The following is a 12,891-nucleotide window of genomic DNA, read 5'->3' on the forward strand; positions in this document are numbered from 1 at the left end:
CATCTCAAACATTTTCTTCATTTTGTCCGACCGTTTGTTTATCATGTCCTGGAGGACGCCTGTTTTTTTTAGTACTAGGACGGGGGCTCTTGACCTCTTTTTCTAAGTCGTTTTGCTCTTTGTTCTTCATAAGCGGAATTTTTCGCCCCTGTGGTTTTGGTCGCTGGCATGGAGACGGCCACCATGACGGTCGCCGGAGGCGACATCTGTATCTGCATTTTCATGAGTATTTCATTAGGTGTTTGCTGCAGTTCATCAATATTTTAGCTGATTCACTGTTTTGCTTTTTTGCTTTTTCTAGCTCCTGTGTAAGTAGCTTGTTTTCGGTCCTGTATTCCTCTACGCGTTTCTCTATGTCTCTGTAATTTTCCCTACCGTTACTATTATTGCCGCACCTTGCCGAATCGCGATTGGCCACTACATCTGCCCAGCCCACCTTGTCTGGCGTCTTCTGTTCTTCTTGCTGCTTCGTTGTCGCTTCGGGCGTCCTTCCCCTCGAGGTGGATCTCGGCCCGTTCCTGGTCCTGGGTCTGCTTCTGGACCTTGAACCGAAGCGACGTAGTCCCCATGCTCCTAGCCTGGACTTAGATCTGGATGTGGACCTTGATGTGGGTTCACGGGCTAGTTGTGTGTTGCTGCTTCCCCAGGTGTCCTGGTCTGGTGAGCCGGCTTTCCGCTGGAGTTCTTCCTCGTTTCTCTTCGCAGCCCCCCTTCGTTGCTTTACAAAGTATGGCGGCTTAAATTTAGCTCTGCAAGTCCGGTCTGCTGTGGGGTGTGCGTCTTCGCAGAGCTCGCACTCGGGTGTGCAATCATGCTCTCTGGTAACATTTTTGGCACAACACGCCAGGCACAACTTGTCTGTCGGTCTTGAGCACACATCGGTCCTGTGCCCGAGCCTCCCGCACTGTTTACAAAAGTCTATTTGCTTCCGGTAGAGGGAAACTTTCATGACAATGCTGTTGAGGTAAGCAAAATGGGGACCCTGTCTTTCGTACGGTATTATCACGATGGTCGTGCTCCCTAGTCTCTTGGCGTACTCCAATGAAGGGTTCCTCACGTTCACCAGTGCATGCATAAGCTGATCTTGTCTGTACTTCAAGGGATTGTTGCGCATTATCTCCTTGGCCATGTGTTCCAGTGCCGAAACGTACGCGTTGGTCTCGTACTTCTTCCTGTTGATATTTCAATCTTTCATTTTGTCGAATTTCGTCGCCGTCTTCTCCTCCGGTGTGTTGATACTAGAATATATTGTGTGGGGTTGGGGCAGATCGTGAAGATTTTGTCGTTGATCACCCCTGCTTCTTGGCGTATCGCTTCGTCGAGGCTGGCTCTGCACGTGTGTCTAATGCTCAGCCCATCTCTTGGTCTGACGATTATTTTGATGTCATCTGCAGGTAGCTTTAGCATCTTGCTTGCTTGTAAAATCTTGTTCACGATGCTCTTCCCACCTCTGCGCGTCGGGCTTCTTGAGCAGGTGCTTTTCTGTGCTGTCTTTTCGCCGGGGACTACACGGCTCTTCCATTTGTACGTGACTTCTATCCAGCCCTCCGCGTAGCCGTCAGCGTCTCGTCTCGTCGGATCGCTATTGTCCTCTCCGGAATCATTACGTGGAGTTTCCCCCACTTCTACCTCATCTACATCCATTTCGGAGGTGCGTCCTATCCCTTGGCTTACAACTCGGCACCGTTGATCACCCTTCCTGAGGCCGGCATCGGCCTTGTCGGTGTAGGCTTAGCTGGGCACACTTGTTACTCGGGTGGTTTTTCACATTAAAAAGCTTCAAAAAAGGTCTCTCACCAAGGTTTTTTGTGTCGAAGCGTTCGAATAGACCCGCTCTATTTGGTGGTGGTCAATTGCCAGGTATGTGACTTGATAAATCTGCGGAAAACATTCAGTAAAGGCTGAGCCAACGTAAAGCGCGCCCGGCTGTGTCCTCCTGCACTAGCACGCCATCACTCGCGCAAAAAAAATTGGCAGATCCCACGTATATTGGGAATCGATGATATGCAAAGCACGAATTAGAAATGTTGATATGTCACTTTAAAATCAGCACAACATTAACAGGTGGATGTAAATGATACCATACATGACTTTCTTGTCTTGATTATCATGTTTGGATGTGTCATTTGCCTTCGCAATATATTCACCTTACTTGATACCAAATTTAGTGCATGTGGAGCTCGTGAAACGCCCACAAGCACGCTATAAGCGTGGTATGTTGTCATATTCTTAGATGAAACGCGTGTCAGAATTATCACGTTTGCACCAGTCATATATATCTTGTCATCGATTGAGGTCACGTAACGCCAAATTTGGTATATGTGGAACTATCAAAACGGCTGCGACCGTATCATGAAGGGCCCATTATACTGCAATGTAGCGTTACACGTGCGCACGCTGCGCATAGCGACGCTACGTTAGGAAAACGCGAGCAATATATAGTCATACGCCAGGCACGACCAGCGTCCATCGGCGTGGCCCGACGGCAACCAGCGCGAAATGTGACATGCTGCATTTCACGCCAATGCGTTACCAAGACAGCCCTGCGTCTCTTTCTTTTCGTGCCGGAGGGACGCCGGATGCGCAGAAACGCGCATGTATCAAATCAACGTAGCGCACGCCTGCGAGTCTAAAGCGTCCCGCCTGACAACGCCGGCGTGACGCGACGAAGCGAACGCCGGCGAGCACGCACACCGCGTCAAGTTGAAATGTATTGTCGCCTTGACTGTGGCATGTAGTCATGTTCTCACATGACACGAATCTCATTATTATAGTGTTTGTACCAGCCAAATACCTTCGTCATGCATTGGCGTCCCCTGGTACCAAACTTGGCATATGTGAAGCTAGCAAAATAGCCGCAAGCGCATCATCAGTGTGGCGTGTACTCATGTTCTTACATATTACGCATGTTATAATTATCATGTTTGCTGTGTCGTTTACCTATGTCGTTTGTTCGCGTCGCGTAATACCGAGTTTGTGCATTTGAAGCTAGCGAAACGGTCGCGTGCACTTCATGAGCGTAGCATGTAGTCATGTTGTTACATGACACGCATCTCCTGATTATCATGCTTGCAACAGTCACATACCTTCGTCATTAATTCACGTACTGTAATACCAAAATTGGTATATGTGACACTAGCTAAACGGCCGTGAGCGCATCATGAGCTTGGCATGTGGTCATGTTCCTACATGGCACGCATGTCATAATTTTCATGTTAGGGTCTGTCGATTGTGTTCGCCATGCAATCATGTCATACCATGCCAGTTTTGCAACATGCCATGTGAACGAAACCACCGCAAGATCTGCAGGGCCTTCAAATGTAAATCCCAACTTTCATGACATACATGTCATCATTTTCATGTTATGACTAGTCGAATATGTTTTTCATAGAGTCATGTTATGTCATACCAAGTTTGGTATTGATACCGTCGTCGAAACGGCCAAGCGAGCTAAATGTTGCGGATGGCTATATATATATATATATATATATATATATATATATATATATATATAAATATATATAGTGGAAGTAATAATTCAATGGGCCAGTTAGTCTTCGTGAAGGTATGGGATATGGCACAACGGGAGCGTTGTCAACAAGGATAAATATATTTATTTCTCAACAGTTTCGGCAGGGGTCCTCCCTTCATTGGGGGATGAGTTATATTAACATGAACTTCCAAAGTTCGTTGCTGTTGCGTCCCTCTCGCCTTGAAAGATGTTTGCGACAGTGAGAGAGAACTAAAGAAAGAAAGAAAGTAGAAAAGAGGAAGAATTACAGTCAACCCTGAAAACGAAACCAAATGCCCGCATATATATATATAGATATATATACAAACATATATTTAAATATATATATATATATATATATATATATATATAATTGATTGAAGAGAAGGACGCACGTACGAAATGTGGATTTATTAACGTTTCGGCTGGTGGACCAGCCTTCGTCAGAATGATTGCAGTATGTTACAGGCACTTAATATATAGGTAGGCGGATGTATACACAGGAACAGTGCACCACTGCCAGATGCTATGCGCAATGAAAGCAAGGTACATGCGCATGGTGGACACAACACCGCACTGTGACTCACAATCACAAAAACAAAGATATCGCGTAAAAAATAATAATAATCGCGTCACTGGCCAGTGAGATACCACGAGCACAGAACATATAAGAAATATAGGCAATGCGCCGAGCGTACATAGCACAAGATTGACTCTACAAAATAATAATAATAACGATACATAATGCACTTTTACGAAGGATTAAACATCCATTCACACACACACGAACGAGATAAGTCTGTCGCCGCATGAGGCCGAGCACGCACTGTATTCTACGCAATTATGCTAGCCAGTTTGCCCGCGTTTTCGTTTAAACCCCTAGAAGCCGTTCCGAACTTATGAATTAGAAATGATTCGCGTATCTCACGCTTATAATGCGACGTGAATCCCGCCTCCAATACAGTTGCCCTAAATGATTCAAAACTATGACCGGTAGTGGCGACGTGCCTTGAAATCGGCAGATGAGGCATGGAGTGCACATGGGCCTTGTGATTGTTGAAACGGTAGCGAAATGAATTTTCAGTATGACCGATATACTGCAAGTGACAAAAGGAGCACTCAAGCAGGTAAACCGCATTATCTGTGTCACAGGTGAAATCGCCACGAATTTTTAAAGTGAAATTGTTTGCGGAGCTTTTAGCCACAGCGGTGGTTGTCATCTGTTTGCATAACTTGCATCGAGGTTTGCGGCATGGATGGCAACCAACGTGTGAAATGTAATTGTTAGTCCGTACTTTGGAGGACGTGAGGATGTCCTGCAAGTTCCTACAGCGACGAAACACGGCGCGGGGTGGCTCTGAAAAAACTTCTTTTAGGTGATCGCTTTGCGTCAATATGTTGTGATGTTTCCTAAGAATGGCTGCTACATTGGGTGCGGAAGCGCTATGCGTGAGTACTAGGTTAGCATTATTGAGGCTATGGGAATGTTTCTCTGCATTGATCAGTGTTTTTCGGTCAAGCATATCAGCACGTGCCACTGCGTCATCAATCATCGGTGCCGGGTATTTCTGCTTTAGAAGAGAAGCACGCAGTTTATCACAACTAGCGATGAAGTCTGCTTGCTCGGAGCAAAGGCGTTTAAAACGAACAGCTTGGCTATATGGTATGCTGGATTTACAATGTTTAGCGTGACTGCTGTTGAAATGTAGGTATTGTTGTCGGTCAGTAGGCTTTTGATAAAGCTTGGTGGTTAGGTTGCCGTTTATTAGGCTAATAGATACGTCTAAGAAGTTTATGGTTTCAGTCGAGTAGACGTGCGTAAAAGAGATGGATGGGTGAACGTTATTGAAATCTGATATGAATGAGAGAAGGTGCGATTCACCATGAGGCCAAATAAAGAAAATATCGTCAATGAATCTTTTATAGCATAGCGGTTTTAATAGGCGACTGCGTAAAAACTCCTCTTCAAGCTTCCCCATAAAAATGTTGGCATAATTTGGCCCAATCTTAGTCCCCATCGAAGTGCCGCTGACCTGTACATAATGGACTTCATTGAATATAAAATTGTTCATGTGGAGAATCATTTCAAGTAGCACCGCAATGGTAGTGCTGTTTACTGGCTTATCATCGGAACATTTCTCATACGCTTCTACAACCGCGAAGATGCCATCCGAGTGAGGGATGTTTGTGTAGAGTGACGATACGTCCAGCGTTACCAGAAAGGAACCATTAGGCACGGTAATGTCGTTAACTACCGACAAAAAGTGGTTCGTGTCCCTCAAGAAAGACTGATACGTGGCGGGAAGGTGACGAATCAACGAGTCTACATAACAAGACAAGTCTTCTGTCACCGTTCCGTTTGCAGAGACTATGGGGCGGCCTGGGTTGTTCGGCTTATGAATTTTTGGCAGCATGTAAAATCGGCCAGCAGACGGACTTAGCGGGACTAGTGTTGTGGCTGCCTTATCACATATTTTTTTATCTCGCCAGAGTGCATATATCTTTTGTTTTAGAGTTTCTTTGAAGTCCATTGTGGGGTCTGCATCAAGTCGTTTGTAAAATGAAGTGTCATTGAGCTGCCGAAGAGCCTCCTTAATATAGTCTGCTGTGTTCATAACCACGATGGCACCACCCTTGTCGGCTGGCTTAATAGTGATGTCGTTGCGCTTCCTTAATAATTCGATCGCTTTCAGTTCTCCGTCGCGCAGATTTCGACGGAACGAAGTTTTCTGCCTATATGCTTGAATTACATCGCGCTGAACAGCATCAATATATAGATCAAGGTATTTATCGCGTTGTAATGGTGGTGTCCAACGTTTAGCTGACGGCAGCACCCCGGAAGCATGGCTACTGTTATTTCTACCGTGAAAGAACTCCCTCAATCTCAGGTTGCGTGCGAAATTATCTAAGCCACTGAGTAGCTGGAATTCATCGCAATGACCCGTTGCGGGGCAAAACTTCAAACCACGCGATAATACAGACATTTCATCTTTGGACAGACTACAGTTCGATATGTTGACTACGTTTGAAACATCATCCGAACGGGGTGTATTTTCGAAACGGGACGGCGCCGTACTTAAATTTTTAAGGAGTTGCGCGGGTGTGCAATGAGACATCACGCCGTCCCTGAGTAACTTCTTACATTTGACAGCACATATTTCATTGCGTTTCTTTTCCTCGAATATGCACAGCGAGTTAACCTCCAGAGTACTAAGCGGGGTTTGATTACACATATTCTTCTCTTCGTTCATCAGAGATTTCAAAGCTCTGATGAACTCTCTGATGAACGAAGAGAAGAATATGTGTAATCAAACCCCGCTTAGTACTCTGGAGGTTAACTCGCTGTGCATATTCGAGGAAAAGAAACGCAATGAAATATGTGCTGTCAAATGTAAGAAGTTACTCAGGGACGGCGTGATGTCTCATTGCACACCCGCGCAACTCCTTAAAAATTTAAGTACGGCGCCGTCCCGTTTCGAAAATACACCCCGTTCGGATGATGTTTCAAACGTAGTCAACATATCGAACTGTAGTCTGTCCAAAGATGAAATGTCTGTATTATCGCGTGGTTTGAAGTTTTGCCCCGCAACGGGTCATTGCGATGAATTCCAGCTACTCAGTGACTTAGATAATTTCGCACGCAACCTGAGATTGAGGGAGTTCTTTCACGGTAGAAATAACAGTAGCCATGCTTCCGGGGTGCTGCCGTCAGCTAAACGTTGGACACCACCATTACAACGCGATAAATACCTTGATCTATATATTGATGCTGTTCAGCGCGATGTAATTCAAGCATATAGGCAGAAAACTTCGTTCCGTCGAAATCTGCGCGACGGAGAACTGAAAGCGATCGAATTATTAAGGAAGCGCAACGACATCACTATTAAGCCAGCCGACAAGGGTGGTGCCATCGTGGTTATGAACACAGCAGACTATATTAAGGAGGCTCTTCGGCAGCTCAATGACACTTCATTTTACAAACGACTTGATGCAGACCCCACAATGGACTTCAAAGAAACTCTAAAACAAAAGATATATGCACTCTGGCGAGATAAAAAAATATGTGATAAGGCAGCCACAACACTAGTCCCGCTAAGTCCGTCTGCTGGCCGATTTTACATGCTGCCAAAAATTCATAAGCCGAACAACCCAGGCCGCCCCATAGTCTCTGCAAACGGAACGGTGACAGAAGACTTGTCTTGTTATGTAGACTCGTTGATTCGTCACCTTCCCGCCACGTATCAGTCTTTCTTGAGGGACACGAACCACTTTTTGTCGGTAGTTAACGACATTACCGTGCCTAATGGTTCCTTTCTGGTAACGCTGGACGTATCGTCACTCTACACAAACATCCCTCACTCGGATGGCATCTTCGCGGTTGTAGAAGCGTATGAGAAATGTTCCGATGATAAGCCAGTAAACAGCACTACCATTGCGGTGCTACTTGAAATGATTCTCCACATGAACAATTTTATATTCAATGAAGTCCATTATGTACAGGTCAGCGGCACTTCGATGGGGACTAAGATTGGGCCAAATTATGCCAACATTTTTATGGGGAAGCTTGAAGAGGAGTTTTTACGCAGTCGCCTATTAAAACCGCTATGCTATAAAAGATTCATTGACGATATTTTCTTTATTTGGCCTCATGGTGAATCGCACCTTCTCTCATTCATATCAGATTTCAATAACGTTCACCCATCCATCTCTTTTACGCACGTCTACTCGACTGAAACCATAAACTTCTTAGACGTATCTATTAGCCTAATAAACGGCAACCTAACCACCAAGCTTTATCAAAAGCCTACTGACCGACAACAATACCTACATTTCAACAGCAGTCACGCTAAACATTGTAAATCCAGCATACCATATAGCCAAGCTGTTCGTTTTAAACGCCTTTGCTCCGAGCAAGCAGACTTCATCGCTAGTTGTGATAAACTGCGTGCTTCTCTTCTAAAGCAGAAATACCCGGCACCGATGATTGATGACGCAGTGGCACGTGCTGATATGCTTGACCGAAAAACACTGATCAATGCAGAGAAACATTCCCATAGCCTCAATAATGCTAACCTAGTACTCACGCATAGCGCTTCCGCACCCAATGTAGCAGCCATTCTTAGGAAACATCACAACATATTGACGCAAAGCGATCACCTAAAAGAAGTTTTTTCAGAGCCACCCCGCGCCGTGTTTCGTCGCTGTAGGAACTTGCAGGACATCCTCACGTCCTCCAAAGTACGGACTAACAATTACATTTCACACGTTGGTTGCCATCCATGCCGCAAACCTCGATGCAAGTTATGCAAACAGATGACAACCACCGCTGTGGCTAAAAGCTCCGCAAACAATTTCACTTTAAAAATTCGTGGCGATTTCACCTGTGACACAGATAATGCGGTTTACCTGCTTGAGTGCTCCTTTTGTCACTTGCAGTATATCGGTCATACTGAAAATTCATTTCGCTACCGTTTCAACAATCACAAGGCCCATGTGCACTCCATGCCTCATCTGCCGATTTCAAGGCACGTCGCCACTACCGGTCATAGTTTTGAATCATTTAGGGCAACTGTATTGGAGGCGGGATTCACGTCGCATTATAAGCGTGAGATACGCGAATCATTTCTAATTCATAAGTTCGGAACGGCTTCTAGGGGTTTAAACGAAAACGCGGGCAAACTGGCTAGCATAATTGCGTAGAATACAGTGCGTGCTCGGCCTCATGCGGCGACAGACTTATCTCGTTCGTGTGTGTGTGAATGGATGTTTAATCCTTCGTAAAAGTGCATTATGTATCGTTATTATTATTATTTTGTAGAGTCAATCTTGTGCTATGTACGCTCGGCGCATTGCCTATATTTCTTATATGTTCTGTGCTCGTGGTATCTCACTGGCCAGTGACGCGATTATTATTATTTTTTACGCGATATCTTTGTTTTTGTGATTGTGAGTCACAGTGCGGTGTTGTGTCCACCATGCGCATGTACCTTGCTTTCATTGCGCATAGCATCTGGCAGTGGTGCACTGTTCCTGTGTATACATCCGCCTACCTATATATTAAGTGCCTGTAACATACTGCAATCATTCTGACGAAGGCTGGTCCACCAGCCGAAACGTTAATAAATCCACATTTCGTACGTGCGTCCTTCTCTTCAATCATCTATTACACCGGACCATCGATCTTCATTCCTAAAATATATATATATATATATATATATATATATATATATATATATATATATATTGTAATGATGATTGTAGTGGGTCATGCAAATCTCGGCACACACATTGTCAGTGCTAAACACGAGACGCTCGGCCCGGACTGTCGCTGATTTTGATAGCTAGGCCTACGCTCCTACCTGGTCTCGGATAACAGTTTTGACTGTCTCCGTTCTATATTATAATTGGTGGAGGTGCGGGTATGACGAGTAGCCATTTGCGACCATCAGGGTAGTAGTTGCGGCGATAAAGTATTCCATCACGGATGGCGAAGTGAGAGGCTATATATATATATATATATATATATATATATATATATATATATATATATTGTCACGGGCTAAGTAGATGCCTGAGGATGAGGACGACGAAGTGCTGTGGGGAACGTGCTCGGACTGCCGCAGCGTTGTACGCATTTCCTCGCCATTACATTAATTGTGTATACTTTATTCCCCATAACATCATTGGTGGAAGGTGCGGGGCACAACTCGCTATACAGCCCCACGAGCTAGATCTTCGCAGCGGACGGCGCATTGCAGCTACCACGATGACTGACCAGGCTACTCAATGTCAACAAGATCCGCCAGCCCCGCGACCGATCGTTGTGGTGCAACCTCGTGACCCAGGCCCATTCAACGGCACAAGTGGCATAGACGTCGATGACTGGCTGGTTCTATATGAGCGCATCAGCAGCAGCAACTGTTGGCATCCGACGCCTATGTTGGCGAACATCATCTTCTACTTTCATGGCACGGCAAAACTCTGGTACGAGACACATCAAGAAGAGTTGACTAGCTGGGGCTTCTGTAAGCAGAAATGGCGCTTTCTGTTTGGGAAACCCATCGGACGTCAAGTGGCCGCAAAGAAAGAGCTTGCGACTCGTGCCCATACATCCACAGAGCTGTTCATCGCGTACATCCAGGACGTGTTGGCTTTGTACCGCAAGGTCGACAAGGACATGCTCGACGACGACAAAGTTGGACACATCCTGAAAGGAATTGCCGATGACACCTTCAATTTTCTGCTGTTCAAGGACTGCTCGACAGTGGAGTCGGTCATCGAAGCATGTCGTCACTTCTAACAGGCGAAAAGTAGGCGCATAGTTCACCGATTTCACCACCTTCTGAACACGGCGGCTACGTCCTCTTGCGAAGATTTGCCCACACTACATCAACCACCAGCGCCGGAAAACGTCACCAGAATAATCCTTCGGGAACTCGAGGCTACGGCACCCGCTATGTCTAGCGTCAGCACGCCAAGACAGAACCTCGATGCTGTTTCAGTGATACAGGCCCTGGTTCACCAGGAGATCGCGAATATGGGCATTTCGCCACCTCATCAAAATGACCCTGCTACTTCCAGCTCGGCTCCAGTTGTTGCGGCTGCCACTCCGAACCGCACGTTCACGCCAAGACAAAACCCAGTTGAATGGCGCACTCATGATGATCGGCCCATATGTTTTACGTGCCATCGGATAGGACACATTGCTCGCCATTGCCGCAGCCGTTGAACCTCATCACCTCGACCGAGCTTCTATGATTGGGGACCTCGCTCCAAATGTGCATCTTATGTCCCGTTCTACCGTGCAAACACAGGTGCAGAGCATAATTCCGAACGTCGGACCAGCCGCCCGCCATCGCCCATGCGTCGTCAGTCCCGCTCGCCCCAACCCCGCCGTTCTCGGTCTCGCTACGACCGTCGCTCGGAAAACTAGCCGGTGCAGCCCCCGGAGGTGATGCTGCATACACGACTCGAACTGCAGATACTCTGATTACTCCCGACCAGCGGTGCAACCTTCTTATAATTCTCGTTGACGGTTTACCTGTAACGGCTCTTAATAATACCGGTGTGCAAATATTTGTGATGAGCTCAGACCTCCGCCGCCGCCTCCAAAAAGTTCTGACGCCGGCGATTGCACCTACCGTTCGTACAGTGGATGGGAGCACCCCTGCTGTCCTTCGAGTGTGCACTGCTCGAATAATGATTTCTAAGCATCAAACTTCAGTTCTGTTTGCTGTACTGAAAAATTGCCCTCATGATCTCATCCTTGGACTCGACTTTCTGACTTCACACGCAGCGCTCATTGACTGTTCCAAAGGTCTTCTTCGGCTCGAACTACCATCCTTCTTAGCGACCGTCTCTACCAGCCCACCTTGTTTACGCTCTGTCGATTTCCTCAGACTTCCGTTGCAAGCCGCAGTCCAAGTTCAACTCTCGCCATATCCTCCAGTACCCGATGGTGAATATGTTGCTGCCCCAATTTCTGACGTGGCCATGACACGTAATGTTCCACTCCCCAACACGGTGGTTACCGTTAAGGACAACCGAACTTCATTTCCAGTCCTCAATTTTGGCTTCACAGCGCAAGTTATTCCTCGCGGCAATTCACTTGCGCATCTGACACCACTAGTCGACCACTGCTTACAACTGTTCGTTCTTCACTACGACATCTTGCACTTCTACAACGCCCGCCCAGATGGGGCTGAGCTTTTGCTCGTTGTTCCTGCGCTTCTTCGCTCAGACGTTTTTGCCCAGCTCCATGATGCCCCCTCCGCTGGACACCTAGGGGTGTCACGCACGTATGACCACGTTCGCCGCCGATTCTTTTGGCCTGGCCTCTACTGTTCGGTGCGACAGTACGTTGCGGCATGCGACCTCTGCCAGCGCCGCCAGACACCTGCTCTGGGACCTGCTGGTACCCTCCAGCCCATTGAAGTACCTGATGAGGCATTTTTCCGAGTCGGCCTCGATCTTCTAGGACCTTTTCCCGTGTCGGCCACCGGTAATAAGTGGATTGCTATTGCTACTAACTACGCAACGCGGTATGCCGTTACACGCGCCCTCCCCACCAGCTGCGCTACTGATGTAGCCGAGTTTCTTCTTCATGAGATCATTCTGCGTCATGGTGCTCCTCGTCAGTTGATCACCGACCGCGGCCACTGTTTCTATCTAAAGTAGTCGACGAGCTCCTGCGATCGTGCTCTACACACCACAAATTCACTACAGCGTACCACCCACAAACCAACGGCCTCACGGAACGCCTCAACCGTACCCTGACGAGTATGTTGCGATGTACGTCTACAAGGATCACAAAGATTGGGACATCCACTTACCTTTCGTTACCTTCGCATACAACAGTTCACGTCACGATACAGCTGGAT

Source organism: Rhipicephalus microplus, chromosome 4 (assembly GCF_043290135.1).
Source record: "Rhipicephalus microplus isolate Deutch F79 chromosome 4, USDA_Rmic, whole genome shotgun sequence".
NCBI classification, from domain to species: domain Eukaryota; kingdom Metazoa; phylum Arthropoda; class Arachnida; order Ixodida; family Ixodidae; genus Rhipicephalus; species Rhipicephalus microplus.